Source organism: Quercus lobata, chromosome 4 (assembly GCF_001633185.2).
Source record: "Quercus lobata isolate SW786 chromosome 4, ValleyOak3.0 Primary Assembly, whole genome shotgun sequence".
Taxonomy (NCBI): domain Eukaryota; kingdom Viridiplantae; phylum Streptophyta; class Magnoliopsida; order Fagales; family Fagaceae; genus Quercus; species Quercus lobata.
Genome location: NC_044907.1, coordinates 28059659 through 28077084, shown reverse-complemented (window position 1 = coordinate 28077084; position 17426 = coordinate 28059659). Strand labels below are relative to the sequence as shown.

The following is a 17426-nucleotide window of genomic DNA, read 5'->3' as shown; positions in this document are numbered from 1 at the left end:
TATATAGCTTGTTGGGTTATAAATTGACCCTGATTAATTAATTTAATTACTCAAGTTAATTAATTAGGTCAAATTAAATGCAAATTGTGGAGACACCAACAAATCACCAAATAAACTAAGTATGGCTGAAATTAAATTGACATGATGATTTATTGATAAATGGGGAGAACCTCTTGCAATGCAAAAACCCCATTGTCATTTTAAAAATAGTTACCAGTGACTTCTGAAGCAGGACTATCCCCTCCTCAAACTATTTGAAAGGAAGACATAAAACTAGACCCCAAGTGCATCTTCCAATCGCAATATGATTTAAATCATGATTTTATTTGTTTTTTCGATTGTACAAAATTGTATAAAATAATTTGTATGTATAACACTATCTTTAAAATAAAACAAACCTTGTAGGAGGACTATACTATAGTGTTCATTTAGCAAATTCTTTTTTTGCTTTTTGGACCCTTAAGAATAGAGATGTAAACTAGTCAAGTTTTGTCAGGCAATGAGTATTCTAATTTGACTCGACAATGAATGTAAAATTTGTCAAGTAATGAGTGTTTTAATTTGGCTCAACAACGAATGAAAAATCTAAAATGTTCAAACTTGGCTCAAGCTAGAACCAAGGCTATAAGTGATGTTCGAGCTCGAGCTTGTCAAAAAGTCAAAAAGTTTGAGCTTCACTTGACATATACACTCAAATTTATTGAAATTAAAAGTGATAATACATGACATATGAGCTAAAATAATAATGTTTTACTTATATTCATCATATTGCCTAATAAACTCAATCCAAATCAATATTATCGTGTTCATCTTGTGAGATTATTTCTTCATTGACATTTTTTACATCATCATCAACATTTACTATTTCTTATTGTTACTCAATTTTAATAATTTTTTCTTTATATTTCTTTTTAGCATTATAGCTTCTTAGACTTATAACAATAATAGCAAAAGTAAAAACAATAATTATATTGTTATTTAATACTTTATTCATAATATATATAAGAAATCTACATGAAATTAAAGTATCAAATGTGTAATCCAAATTTTGTATGAGGAAAAAAAAAAATCAAGGACAAGTTATTTTATTGGGCTCAACTAAATAACCCAATAATTTTGTGTTAAAAACAAGTCTAATAACTTGTTAGAATCAAAGAAATTAAAGAAAAAATATTAGCAAAAAAACTCATTTCAACTCACATATTTATGTATAGTATAATACATATGATTTTATGATTCAAACAATACTTACTAATATATGGTAATACCTTCTATAAATACCCATACAATTTTTTTTTTTCCTTTTGTACACGAAAAGATGTACGCCAATATAGTCTTTATAACGCGCGCCAACGGGGAAAATGAACGCGAGATTCCCCTTATGTCAATTTTCCAACGCACAGGCCATAATTCAGTTTCAAATGATTACGGGGGTACCCCACCTTGTCTAATAATTCAACCTCTTTTCACAAGTCTTCCATTTCCACTTCCTTGTCCACTTCTCTAATGCACTTTTTATTTATTTAATATTTACGTAAATTGACATGTATACTATTATACTTCCCCCAATAAATTTCATAATATTATTATAATTATTAAAGTGTCAATTTCTTATAAATCAAAATAAAATAATAATATATAAAACTATGACCAATAATTGAAAATAAATATTTTGTAAAAATATTGTAACAATTATTGTAGTCTGTAAAAGCTACAGTACTTTTTAGTTTGTTCAATATGTACTATTCATCACTTCATTGGTTTTTTTTTTCCCCCAATCATCGGTTTGTACTGTTTTTAAAAAATATATATATTTATATGAGTTGACATATATATTGTCACACTGATACAACAATTTTTTTTTCCAATCATCAATTTGTGTTTTTTTTTTCTTTTAAATATTTATATGAGTTGGCATATATATTGTTATACTGACACAACAAATTTCACAATATTTTAATATTTATTGAGGTGTCAATTTCTTATAGGTCGAAATAAAATAATAAAATATGAGATTGTGACCAATCATAGCTGAAAATAAATGTTTTGTAAAAATATTGTAATACTTGTTGTGTGAATGTATAAAAGCTACGGTACTTTTTGGTTTCTTCAATATGTATTGTTCATCACTTCATTTGGTTTTTTTTTTTTTTAGTTATCTGTTTGTGCACTTCTATTATTATTATTATTTATATGAGCTAACATATATATTGTTATTATACTGACACAATAAATTTCACAATATTTTCACAATTATTGAGGCGTTAATTTCTTATAGGTTAAAATAAAATAATAAAATATGAGACTGTGATCAACCATAATTGAAAATAAATGTTTTGTGAAAATGTTGTAACACTTGTTATCACAATATTTTCACAATTTTTGAGATATCAGTTTCTTATAAATCAAATAAAAAAAAATACTAAGTCCACAGCATTTTCAAACTAATTTCACAAAAAATCATAGGTAAGATACTATTGATAGATAAAAATGTGATATCAGTTGTCGGTTTTTTTTAAAATCAGTAATAACTTGTCATCTAAAATTTGTTATGAAAGTATTATAGAAATAGCATTTCTATAAAATAAATAATAATATATCATACCGAAACTTACCACGGCTGAAAATAAAGGTATTGTGAAAATATTGTGACATTTTGTTATGTTCCTAGACTTCTTTTTTGGTTTAGTCAAATTTGATGAGCAAAAATTCACTGTTTCATACAATTTTCTTCTGTTGGTTTTTTGTTTGTTTGTTTGTTTTTATTTTTTTATTTTTTTTGTTTTTTTTAATGCATAGTTTCAAGTAGTTGTCCCAATTAAAACCCAATAACAATTTACCACCAAGGATTTGTTGTGAAAATGTTGTGAATATAGCATTACTCTAAAATAAAATTATAAAATATCATACCAGAGCCCACCATAGCAAAAATAAAGGTATTGAAAAAATATTGTAACATTTATTGTGTTCCTAATTTTTTTTTTTTTAGCCAATTTGTTGAGCCAAAATTCATAGTTTTATCGGCTGTTTTCTTGGGTTGACTTTTGTTTTTTAACACACTATTTAAAATAAAATAAAAAGTTTTACCAACAAAAAAGAATTATGGAAAAAGTATTTTCCCCCTTTATGTTTGGGGTAGTTTCCTCCCCCCAACTTTAAAGTTGAATAATTTCCACATTTATATTTTGTAGACAAGTATATAGTCTTTGTTGTTACTCTCTTAGTTAAACCCTAACAAAATCTTATGTTTCCTAGAAAATGTCATTGTGCAATATTTAAAATGCCTCACTAAATTTCAATGTCCCAAAATTTCTTTTCGTGTATTTTGAGTTTTATGTGGTAGTCATACCTAAAAGGTAAAAATGGTGATGTATGGTATTCTATTTGTTTCCTAGAGAATACTAATTTATTAGTTGTTTAAATCTTCTAAATTTAAAATTTTATCTAATAGAAACTTCAATGACATATGTCTTTTGTTAATTTGTTCTGTTATTTGTTAGGCTTATAAAATAAAATGATAATGAATAAAGTATGAATAACAAAATATTCATTGCAAATGGTTGTAGGTATTTAATTTGATGAAGAGTTTCAATTGTAGCATATGTCATCATTTATTGCGAAAATTTAAATATTGTGACAATATTTTATAAAAATTTAGTTGTTTATTGTTGGAAGATGACGACATTTGTTATCATTCTTAGTATAATTTTTTTGTGAGTAGATACTGTCTTTAGTAAATTGGTTCTAAGAAATGAAAAAGTATTTTGTACCAAATAATACCATGTCATCCATATTAAAACCTAATAAACGAGAAACATGTGTACAAAAATAACTACCCATTAACACATGTTTTTCAATTATTAGTGGGTTAGTTATTTTTTGCTGACATGCCTTACACTTATTAGATTTTGATAACGCTGATATGGTATCATTTGATACCAAATATTTTCTTTTAGGAAATTATCATACTAAATATATCGCTATATGTTAAATAACTATTCTAAATTTAAATATATGATTTGATACTACTTCAGAAAATAATTCTATCTTAAATTTTCTCACTCAAGGGGCAACACGTGCCTTGCGCATGCAACCCTACTAGTTCTCTAAAAAGAATAAAAGGGTAAAAAGCAGTGGTTATGATTTTTTTTTTTTGACCACACGGGTAGCTTGATGATAAGAGTTCTTATCCTATCATTCAAAGATCAGCGGTTGGAGCAATATTTCTAATAAGGCCTATGTAATATACGTGGTATTACTCATTGTTGTCATGTAGCGTGGAGTCAATAAACTCACACTGAATACCCCTTTTTTTTTACTAAAAAAAAAATTAGGTAATTTTTTTATAAATATTAACATATTAACATATTCCTTCACAAGATTGCTATTAACAAGTAATATTAAATCTACATCATGAAAAGGAATTCACATCTCAATATAATCATGCAACTATTTGCTTGAACTAATAATTTTTTCTAACAATTGTCTTTATCCTTTTTATCCATTAAGACTACTTTAATATTAAATCTTCATGACTCTCCACTCATTTTTAAGGAGATCCCGTTTAGATAAAAGAGGTTATTAGTGTATCAAAACATAACTCTAAATAAAGGTTTGAAAAACAAAATATCATGTAGTCTATACTCTTCAAGAACATAACACATTTTAGATGTACTACAAATATTCTGACAAATGAAAAACCTCTGGTTAAGTTCCTTAGGTTTTTAATTATTAAATTTAGGAATTTTTTCATATAAATATATTGTGTGATTGTTTGAATCCAAAGAACAATACTTTATATATAATTTACATGATCTAGATTCAAATGATTATTAATTTGTTATTTTTCAATAAAATTATTCCAAAAATTTATAACCAAAACCGTGCAACACATGGGTATTTATATATAGTACAATACATATGATTTTATAATTCATATGATACACACTAATATATTGTAATACCTTCAATAAATACCCATACACTTTTTTTTTCTTTTGTACACGAAACGATGTACGCCTATATTGTCTTTACTCTTTACAACGCGCATCAACGAGGAAAATGAACGCGAGATTCCCCTCATGTCAATTTTCCAACGCACAGGCCATAATTCAGTTTGAAATGATTACCGGGGTACCCCACCTTATCCACTTTCCAGGTCCACTTCTTATCTCTATATCTCTATATCTTTATATATAAAAAGCGCGAATGCGCTAATGCACTAATGCGCTGTAGCTCTAGTGCCTTTTGGTTTATTCAATTGGCACTGTAGTGCCTACATTTTTTTTTTTTTTTTTTCAAGTAATTGGTTTGTGCTTTTTTTTTTCTTTTAAATATTTATGTAAGTTAACATGTATATTGTTAAACTGATACAATAAATTTCATAATATTTTCAAAATTATTGAAGTGTCAATTTCTTATAAGTTGAAATAAAATAATAGAATATGAAACTGTGACCAATCACAATTGAAAATAAATGTTTTATGAAAATTTTGTAACAATTGTTATGTAAGTCTGTAAAAACTACGGTGCTTTTTGGTTCGTTCAATATGTATTGTTCATCACTTTTTTTTTTTCTTTCAGTCATCGGTTTGTACTTTTTTTTTTTATCTCTATATATAAAAAGCGTGAATGTGCTAATGCACAGTAGCTACAGTGCCTTTTGGTTTATTCTACAATTTATTTTTCCAATAATCGATTTGTGTTTTTTTTTTCTTTTAAATATTTATATAAGTTGGCATGTATATTGTTATATTGACACAATAAATTTCATAATATTTTCACAATTATTGAGGTGTCAATTTCTTATAGGTCGAAATAAAATAATAAAATATGAAACTATGATTAACCACAACTAAAAATAAATGTTGTGAAAATGTTGTAACAATTGTTGTGTAAGTTTGTAAAAGCTACAACGCTTTTTGGTTTGTTTAATATGTATTGTTCATCACTTCATTGGTTTTTTTTTTTTTAGTCATTGGTTTGTGCTCTTTTTTTTTAAAATATATATTTATATGAGCTGGCATATATATTGTTATACTAACACAACAAAATTTTTTTCCCAGTCATCAATTTGTGCATTTTTTTTCTTTTAAATATTTATATTAGCTGGCATATATATTGTTATACTAACACAACAAATTTCACAATATTTTTACAATTATTAAGGTGTCAATTTCTTATAGGTCTAAATGAAATAATAAAATATGAGATTGTGACCAACCACAGCTGAAAATAAAATGTTTTGTAAAAATATTGTAATACTTATTGTGTGAATATATAAAAGCTACAGTACTTTTTCGTTTCTTCAATATGTATTGTTCATCACTTCATTGGTTTTTTTTTCTTTTTTCTTTTTTAGTCATCTGTTTGTGCTCTTTTTTTATTATTATTTATATGAGCTGGCATATATATTGTTATATTGACACAATAAATTTCACAATATTTTCACAATTATTGAGGTTTTAATTTCTTATAGGTTGAAATAAAATAATAAAATATGAGATTGTGACCAACCATAATTGAAAATAAATGTTTTGTGAAAACGTTGTAACACTTGTTATCACAATATTTTCACAATTGTTGAGATCTCAATTTCTTATAAATCAAATAAAAAAAATATTAAGTCCACAACATTTCCACACTAATTTCACAACAAATCATAGGTAAGCTACTATTGATGGATAAAAAAGTGATATCAGTCGTGGGTCCATTTTAAAATCAATAATAACTTGCCATCTAAAATTTGTTATATATGAAAGTATTAATGAGATAGCATTTCTATAAAATAAATAATAATATATCAGACCAAAACTTACTACGGTTAAAAATAAAGGTATTGTGAAAATATTATGACATTTTGTTGTGTTCTTAGACTTCTTTTTTGGTTTAGTCAAATTTGATGAGCAAAAATTCACTATTTTACGCATAATTTTTTTTTTTTTTTTTAAATGTACAGTTTAAAGTAGTTGTCCCAATTAAAACCCAATAACAATTTACCACCAATAATTTGTTGTGAAAATGTTGTGAATATAGCATTACTCTAAAATAAAATTATAAAATATCATACCAAGGCCCACCATAGCTAGGTATTGAGAAAATATCGTAACATTTATGGTGTTCCTAACTTTTTTTTTTTAGCCGATTTGTTGAGCCAAAATTCGTAGTGTTATGGATTTTTTTCTTGGGCTAACTTTCTTTTTTTCTTTTTCTTTTTTTTAACACACTATTTAAAGTTAAAAAAAAAAAAAAAAAAAAAAAAAAAAAAAAAAACACATAGTTTTACCAACAAAAAAGAATTATGGAAAAAAAAATATTTTCCCCCTTTATGTTTGGGGTAGTTTTATCCCCCCAACTTTAAAGTTGGATAATTTCCACCTTTATATTTTGTAGACAAGTATATAGTCTTTGTTGTTAGAAAAACCCTAACAAAATTTTATGGTTCCTAGAAAATATCATTGTGCAATATTTAAAATGCCTCACTAAATTTCAATGTCCCAATATATATATATATATATATATTTTTTTTTTTTGTATTTTGAGTTTTATGTGTTAGTCATACTTAGAAAGTAAAAATTGTGATATATGGTATTCTATTTGTTACCTACAGAACGCTAATTTATTAGTGGTTTAGATCTTCTAAATTTATAATTTTATCTAATAGAAACTTCAATGACATATGTCTTTTGTTATTTTGTTCTTTTTTTATTTGTTTTCTTCCTCAAAAATGTGTTCATTAAAAATTAAGTAAGCTAAGCATTGTAGTTAGGCTCATAAAATAAAATGATAATGAATAAAGTATGAATAACAAAATATTCATTGCAAATGATTGTAGGTATTTAATTTGATAAAGAGTTTCAATTATAGCATATGTCATCATTTATTGCCAAAATTTAAATATTGTGACAATGTTTTATCAAAATTTAGTTGTTTATTGTTAGCTATCATTCTTAGTATAATTTTTTTTGTGAGTAGATACTATCTTTAGTAAATTGGTTCTAAGAAATAAAAAAGTATTTTGTATCAAATGATATCATGTCATACGTATCAAAATCTAATAAATGAGAAACATATATACAAAAATAACCACCCACTAACACATGTCTTTCAATTATTAGTGAGTTAGTTATTTTTTGTTGACATATCTTACACTTATTTGATTTTGTAACGCTGACATGGTATCATTTGATACCAAATACCTTCTCCTAGGAAATTATCATACTAAATAGATAGTCATATGTTAAATAACTATTCTAAATTTAAATACATGGTTTGATACTACTTCAGAAAATAATTCTATCTTAAATTTTCTCACTCAAGGGACAGCACATGCAACCCTTACTAGTTCTCTAAAAGGAATAAAAGGGTACAAAAGCAGTGTACTATTTATGATTAAGTTTTTTTTTTTTTTTTTTTTTTTTTTTTTTTTTTTTTTTTTGACCACACGGGTAGCTTGATGATAAGAGTTCTTATCCTATCATTCAAAGAAGAGTGGTTCGAGTAATAGTTCTAATTAGGCCTGTGTAATATATGTAGTATTATTCATTATTGTCATGTAGCATGGGGTTAATGAACCCACACTGAAGACCCTTTTTTTTTACTAAAAAAATATTATATAATTTTTTTTGTAAACTGTTTACGTTTATATAATTTATCCCTTAAATATAATAAATTAATATATGAGATAAAGAACCTCAAAATTTTAATCTTGTCGGTTAGGCTTTCTTCCAATTCATAAATTTTTGTAGGAACTAGGTTAAGCAAGAGTATTGCAGTTACAATCCTCAAAATTAAGATTTTTTTTTGGGTTAAAAAGTCCTCAAAATTAAGATCATAGTGAAGAATTACAAAACATTAATCTTACCAAGTCCAACATAGTTCTATTACACTATTTTGTTGTGGTGCATAATTTATACTAAGTTGATATACCATCTCATTGTCATTTTTATTTTTTTAGAAGAATCTCATTGTCATTTTAAAAATTGTAAAATAATTCTAATACATAGAATCTTACATGATACTATGTTAGTATCTTAATATTCTTTCCTAATTGATTTTAAACTTCGCTTTTATACTCTTGAAATTTTTCATATTTTTTACACTTTAAATATGTGTCCATATCGTGAATGTAACAAAATATTTTATTTCTCTATGAGTTTTGATATGTAATGGACCTCACCACATACATTAGTACATGTTGTTGTTGGGAATTGGGAGTTCACACACCTTAATTCAAACCTAGATCCCTGTCTTCCTCATCACTAATATCATCTGTACTCAGCTCAGCATGTTCCTCAAGTGAGACATTGGAAATTTCTCCCCCGCCTCGTTTTCTTCATTAGCAGCAGTTTTCTCTGAACTTTTAGATTTATCTTTGTTCATCTGGGCAATTGAGTGGGGGGTGGGGAGAATTAAACAAAAAGAAAACACATGTGGTACAAAAGCATAAGGATAAAGGGAACAAGTTCAGAGCACTCTTAATGGCATAGTTTCTCTTTCTCTTTTTCTTTCCATAAGTCACAAAAGTAGCCAGTACATACCATACGGGGTGTGGCTTGGCTTGATAGTAGGAGTCCTTGTCCCAGCACCTAAAGAGGAATGGTTCGAGCAATAGCCCCAGGAAGGCTCGTGTGATACACATGATATTACCCATTTCCGTTATGTGGGGTGGGGTTGATGAACCCACATTAGAGACCTGTTTTTTTATTTAGCAAAAAAAAAAAAAAAAAAAAAAAAAAAAGGTAGCGAGTACATTACTTTATTATTTTGGTGATTGGTGAGTTTCACATGCACCTGGTGGGTTTTAAATGCATGACCTTACCCTTCATCCCTTTATTATGGGAAGAGGAAATATCAATTGAGTTATAGGCTATATAGCTTGTTGGGTTATAAATTGACCCCGGTTAATTAATTTAATTACTCAAATTAATAATTAGGTCAAATTAAATGCAAATCGTGGTGACACCAACAAATCACCAAATAAATTAAGTGTGTGGAAATTAAATTGACGCGATGATTTGTTGATAAATGAGGAGAACCTCTCTCAAGGCAAAAAGCCCATTGTCATTTTAAAAATAGTTACCAGTGACTTATGAAGCAGGACTTTCCCCTCCTCAAACTATTTGGAAGGAAGACATAAAACTAGACCCCAAGTGCATCTTCCATCGATCAAATGTGCAAAAAATACATGTCCATCTGCTACATATTACCTTTTTATGTCTTTCAACACTTCTGGGTTATTTTCCTGTCTTCCTCATATTCTTTTATGTAAACAAAACTTATGTGCAAGTTTTACTGCCAATTGCCCTTATCTCCATGATGACAGCTTATATAAAACTATCAGTCACCATGTTGCCAAATGGTCTCTCCTTGCTTAGCGTATGCTTGATAACTGTGGGCATTTTCGCTTATTGTGTCTTGGCGATTGAAGTAGTCAAAAAAAAAATTGTTCGAAGTATCTATGGTTTTGCAGCAGAAAGAGCTAGTCATATATTGACATTAGCTCGAAGAAAGTGGAAGCCATCTTCTGCAGATGTCTCCAAAGAAGAAGCTTGACCAGCTAGGTCTCATGATCATCTTGTGAATTTTAAGTCTCCAATGGATCCTAATGTACTCCACCTTGTTTATTTGTTTTTTTTTTTTTGGTTAAATATTTGTAAACATTTTAGGAAAGCCAATTTTAAAATTTTATTTTATAATTTTAAAAGAGCATCTAGTATATTTGTTTCTAAACATTTTACAATTTCTATTGAGACTACCACGCCTAGTAGCATATTCTATTTCAAATTATATTGTTCTCAAGTGCTCTTTAAATATTTCAAGTGCTCTGCAAATATTTCTAAGTGTTATTGTTTTTCAAAAGTGCTCTATAAAGATTTCAAGTGAATTAAACATCACTCACATGAATGACCAGAAATCATTGTGAAAGTAGGCATGTTTAAGAAATCAAATGCAGAACACTTTGAATAAATAAATAAATAAGCTTCTTTTTAATAATTCAGTTTTTTCTTTCTTTCTTTCTATCCCAAATAATGTGTCTTTCTTAGAAGACTAAAAGTAGTAACTAAAAAAAAAAAGGTTATCTCTTTTTCTCTTGAAGTTCTCAAAATTATTCATAGTTATTTATTGGCTCCAATTGAAAAGGTCTTATCGATATCCATTTATCCGATATCTAGGCAAAAGTAACAATACATTCTATAATTTCTTTTATTTAATTACCTCTTGTGAGAAAAAGATCCCAAAAACAAAGGAATTAATTGTAAAGTATGCAATAACATAAGTTAGATAACAATGGGAGAAGAGGGATTTGAATCATAGGTGTCTGTTGGAAATATTAGAAAATGTCAATTGAGCTATAAAGCATTTGATAATACGAAAATAAGCATTTTAAATTCGTAGTTATATTGTCACAAGGAAAGATGAATGCACCAGCTCCTGAGTTATAATAGAAGGCTGAGAATCCAATTCAGATCAAATTAATTTGCATTTTATTTCAATAAAAACACACCTTCGATGTTCTAATATACTTTTAACTTGGAGCATGGCAAGATCCAATCTTTGGTCACCTGAATATAAAATATAAGTATTATTAGTGAGATAGATTGAGCAAAAACAGAATCATATACTACTTGATCCGAGATATTAACGTAATAAGTTTGTACAGAAGTACCGACAGATCAATAAGTGCACCATTGTTGCTATATAGATTAATCTTAAAAGAACCATATCTTAATTTACAAAGCTAAATAAATGTTAAATGACAACAGTTGTGAGGGGTAATAATTGTGAGGAATAATATGGGAGGGGGTGCTAACTGCTAACTATGATATTGAAACAATGTGCATCTCTCCACCACACAACACACAATGATACAATCAAAACTGACGAGCATGTTGCTCACCTTTTTTGGGAGTATATTTCTTACCTAAGAAAAATGAAAAGAGCATGCCAATACAGAGCAGTGACACTATTTTACTTGAAACTAAACAAGTAACTAAAGTAAACTCTAATGCCAGTTACCAGCAAAAGCATGTTCTAACAAGCATTTGTAATGGTCAGAGACTCAGAGTAGGACCAATGGGGGCCGCTGTTTAATCCAATTATAAAGTCAATCATGTCCTAAATTTTATCAAAGGTACGTAATTCATGTTTCTCAGTAAATACATACATAATATTAATCATCAATTCCAACGCTCTATGCCGAGTTTGGGGTTCCACTAAAACACTATATATAAGAGGGTTGTTAGTATATGGGTTGATAAATGAATGTAAGCTTCTATAAAATGCTATGGTCTCAGAGCTCCAAAAATATTTCTAGTGTATAATTTTCTAGAATGGGCAATATGAAAATGGGTTGTTACTCAAAACATGTAATTCTTATGATTTCAGCTCAGCCAAAAGGAAAGAATGAAAGAAATCTTTGGTGCTATGAATTCTAGTATGGGTGTATTGATATTTTTCATTGTACTTCCATACATGCTCTATGTATTTACCAGTCAATGTGATTTCTGGTCACTTTTCTGTGTTTTCCTTTGACTCGTTCATCAAACTTTTGAAGGATTTAGTTTAAAGTATGTAAGAGGTTTAATTCATGACTGCTAAAATGTTATTTCACAATGACTTTAAGGATTAAAATTTTGATGGATGAAAGATTGATAGTACAGCTTGTATAGTAGCTAATAATAATGACTACCAAAAAATCTGACAAAGAATGAGATAATTTGATGTTGTTTTCTTAGTATTTGGGTGCAAAAGCCTTAGTGTAAAGTTATTTCTGCCCACCAAAATCTCCCAAATGGTAACAAGAATGCGAAGACTTTTATGATGAATCCTTAAATATAGTATTTCATGTTCAGACAAGGCTATTGTTCTTTCCAGGGCTAAAATTATTCAGGCTAAATATTTGCGGAGATATGAGGGGTGCCTTTCAGACATTATCAGAAATTGATGAAATTGGTGTTCTTTATCAAAAGTGTCAAATTAACTAAAAGTCTAAAACTATAATTGATGGTGAAATTGGTGTTCTTACTACCTAGGTGGTTGAAAAAAAAAAATAATCTCCTAATTCCATAGGTTCAGAGTATCGTGTCCTCCCCACACTCCCAACCAAATCTAATCTAATCCCAACTTATGGATAAGGGTTCCCACGTCTCACTCAAGTTTCAAGTCTGAACATCCCCAAACTCAAAAGTTTAAAGATTAAATTGTTACATATATAAGAACCGAAACTCAAACAAAACAACAATAGCATAAACCCACAAAGTTTAGAGATATATTATAAACCCATATCAGCGTTAATCCTATGTAGAGAGAGAACCTGAAGATTGTGGGTGGCGCCGCCGAGTTGGATTGGAAGAGAAGAAGCGCCGCCGAGCTGGATTGGATGTGGCTCTTCTCTTGTGGGTATGGTTTTGATTAGCAGCTGTGTACTTGTGGTTGGATTTGGAAGAGAAGAAGCTAGATAGATAGACAAACCTGGAAGAAGACGATACCGAGCGTGGAGCCTGGAACCGCAAACTTGAGAAAAGCGTGAGTCAGAAGCTAGAGAAGCGTGAGTCTGAGAAAACGTGGAAGAAGGAGCGTGGAGTCTGATTCCACTCACTCATCTACACACACTTTGCACGTGCTAGCTTAATGAATGGTACATACAAGACTAATACTACACGAAGCTTTCAATGTACACACGGCTTGTAGTTTAGACTTCCAGCATATTTTCTTCTTATTCTTCTGATCTGTCGTCTTCTTCTTGCACTTCGTTTCTTCAATGTTACTTTGAACTATTACTTAAACTGCTGCTCTAATATCCGACACAAATTTCAACGTGTAAACAGGTTACTATTTTTCCCGCCAACTTCCTGTCATAAATATGAATGAATTATTGTGTCTTTGAGTTAGGATTAAAAATTAAAATTATTTCACTATTTAATTTATTTTTTTTACTATTTATAAGTTTTATTGTATTTGTTTATATTATTTATGGGTCTTACTGTACTATTTTAACTAACTTTTATTTTTATCTACAATACTTTCAACAATAATTTTTCAGTTTCAGTAAAATAAGCGATATCCAAATACACCTTTAGATCCCATTTGGTACACTCACTCAAACATATGTTTTCAGTTTTTAAATAACATTACATGTATTTACACACATTTTTTTACTCACACGTATTTTCACACATATTTTCAAACACATATTTTCAATTTTTAAGTGTATGTACCAAACATCCTCTTAGTTTTCCTTAGTAAAATGTTTTTTGAAGAAATAGAAATTGATTTTCTTGTTTGTTGTAATACTGTTTCGTTGATCTTGACTCCGGCGTTGGGTATCCAGGCGAATTTGTTTTGGTGCTTTGGAGGCCCTACCTGCTGCTCAATTTTTTTTTTTTTTTAAATCGACTTTTTTTCTTGGTAACCAAAGTACCAAACAAGAAAAAAGTTATAATTATTTCACATCTTCTTTTGTACCAAATATATATTGTGGAAAACTCAAATATTTTCTATCCTCTCACTTTTAGTTTTATGTATCTTCTCAACCATTTTTATCCTTTCACTTTTTTATATTCTCAACTAAATAAATTCTTTTCTTTTTAATAATAATAAATCGATGGTTACAATGAGATAAATTAAATTCTAACAGTTAAAAAATACTATAAGACTATGAGAAATAGTGTAGCAAATTATTGATATGTTTGGCAACAACACCACTCCATAACTACAAAACTATTTCTTAGTCAAAACTCGAAAGCCAAAAAAGGGTAACTCCCTACAATTTTAATTTTTTTCATTTTTATTCTCAATAAAATAAGATTACAAAATGTCATTTGGTGCAATAGTCAATAGCTATGTAATACCACTTTTAAAAGTTAAGATTAAAACCTGAAAGTTCACTTTGAATAAAAAACATTATTAAATTTTGAATTTTTATCTTTCTACTTTTTTTTATCTTAAATCTTTTACTTTTCACACTAAAATGGTAATTTCAATTATTGCATAATGCTAACTATTGAACCATCTAAATCCCAAAATGCCTAGGGGCCAAACCATTTCAACTTTGACAAAAGACCCATTTAGATATAGCCGAGATGGCACATTATTGATTTTCTCATAGTGGCTCGCTGTTAATTTGTTTTGCACACATCTCTCCAAACTCAAATTTGCTTTAGATGTTCCCTTCTAGAGTTTGAGTAAGGATGCTAGACATATTAGGGCTCAAGTTTGTTGTAAGTGGAACAAGTAATTTTCCTACTATAGTTAGAATAAGTTTAGCCTAGGGTTACTTTGCCTATAAATATCTTGGGTTAAAGTTTTATGCGTTTTAGTAGCAGAATATATAATTATTTTGAGATGTAGTATAATGTATAATTTATTCTCAAATTTTTATTGAAGACAATTTGTTTTTCCTAAAATTTAAACAATTTCTAAAAGTAATCCTATCTTTTTTTTTTTTTTTTTTTTTTACAATAATATAATTTTATTATTCTGTTATTTTTTATTGATATTATTGTGGGGCCAGAGAATTTATGACCCCGGCCCACTTTACATTAAGGCCCAAGGCCCGAACTGAGGAGAGGCATGACCGAGAACATACAATGAAAGTCCAAATGGCCTAGGAATATAGTCGAGGACGATTTTGTCCTTGGCATCCCGGAGCACTCCTAAAAGAAAGGGCGAGCAGAGTGTAGGAGTGGCCCAAGTAAAAGGGTGTCAATACTGCAATTAAGTACTCTGTGCCTGACAGGTCCATGCTCTTCACCATGCTCTTCAACTTTTACAACCACCTCCAACCACTTTGCGTATGGGCTGAAAAGATAAGTACCAGCCCTTAAAAGCGAAATCTACACGTGAACGCATAAGAGAGGAGAAAAGCTAGTATAAAAGAAGGGAGAAGCAGCCAAGAAGAGGGGGGACATATCGTCTCCTGGACCATTGAGCTCTAAAAAAGGAGAATAATAAGAACATGAAACTCCTCGGACGAGGTCTAAGGACCGGAGCCACCCAGGCCGTGCCGGAAAAAGTCTTGCTAAATACACTAGGTTCACCCTCGTGCAAATTACTATGAAAGCCATGATTAACCACCGTCTGGTGATAAAGACCTAGCCTTTCAGCCCACTCTCTACAAATTTATTGTTTGGGCCTATAACATTTGAACCCGACATACCAACTTGGGGTCGTTACAAATTGAGTCCTTAGAATTGGAGCCGTCTATGGGGAGGCTTGTGCGTTGGCACAAGCGGTTGTAGAATCAAGCCCCTGTCAAACAAGGATGTGCAAAAGTCCATCCATCGTTTCCAGCAGCATGCTGTTGTTCTCCTAATATAAAACTCCACTAGGGGGCTACACTTCGCAGTGTCAGTGGCACGGACAGTTCTAGGGGCTTCCAACATCAAGTCAACGCCCCACACTTTGGTCAAGGGGTTAATCCTCAAAACTTAAAGAAATTCTAAGTTTTGGACAGAATCAAGGTATTGCATGGTCCTCAGACTCAAATCTATGGGGAAACCAACTACTTGAAGAAAATCTAAGGTTTGGACAGAACCAAGGTATTGCATGGTCCTCGAAATCAAACCTATGGGGAAACCAACTACTTAAAGAAATTCTAAGTTTTTGACAGAACCAAGGTATTGCATGGTCTTCGGACTCAAACCTATGGGGAAACCAACTACTTAAAAAAATTCTAAGTTTTGGACAGAACCAAGGTATTGCATGGTCCTCGAACTCAAACTTATGAGAAAACCAACTACTTAAAGAAATTCTAAGTTTTGGACAGAATCAAGGTATTGCATGGTCCTTAGACTCAAACTTTTGGGGAAACCAACTACTTAAAGAAAATCTAAGTTTTGGACAGAATCAAGGTATTGCATGGTCTTCGTACTCAAACCTATGGGAAAACCAACTACTTAAAGAAATTCTAAATTTTGGACAGAACTAAGGTATTGCATGGTCCTCGGACTCAAATCTATGAGGAAACCAACTACTTAAAAAAAATGTAAGTTTTGGACAGAATCAAGGTATTGCATGGTCCTCGGACTCAAACCTATAGGGAAACCAACTACTTAAAGAAATTCTAAGTTTTGAACAAAACTAAGGTATTGCATGGTCCTTAGACTCAAACCTATAGGGAAACCAACTACTTAAAAAAAATATAAGTTTTGGACAGAACCAAGATATTGCATGGTCTTTGGACTCAAACTTATGAGGAAACCAACTACTTAAAGAAATTCTAAGTTTTGGACAGAATCAAGGTATTGCATGGTCCTCGGACTCAAACCTATGGGGAAACTAACTACTTAAAGAAATTCTAAATTTTGAACAGAACCAAGGTATTACATGGTTCTCGAACTCAAACCTATGGGGAAACCAACTACTTAAAGAAATTCTAAGTTTTGGACAGAACTAAGGTATTGCATGGTCCTCGGACTGAAACC

The 17426-nt window shown here is 29.8% G+C and overlaps 1 long non-coding RNA gene across 1 annotated transcript; it reads right to left on the bottom strand.

Moving 5' to 3' along the window:
* Window positions 1-9176: 9176 nt before the first annotated feature.
* Window positions 9177-13660, bottom strand: LOC115986285. The gene is made up of 4 exons (XR_004090621.1): window positions 13316-13660; window positions 11507-11564; window positions 9540-9694; window positions 9177-9381 (listed from the first exon to the last, which is right to left on the bottom strand). It is a non-coding gene; the product is annotated as an uncharacterized LOC115986285 (long non-coding RNA).
* Between the last annotated feature and the right edge of the window lie 3766 nt (window positions 13661-17426).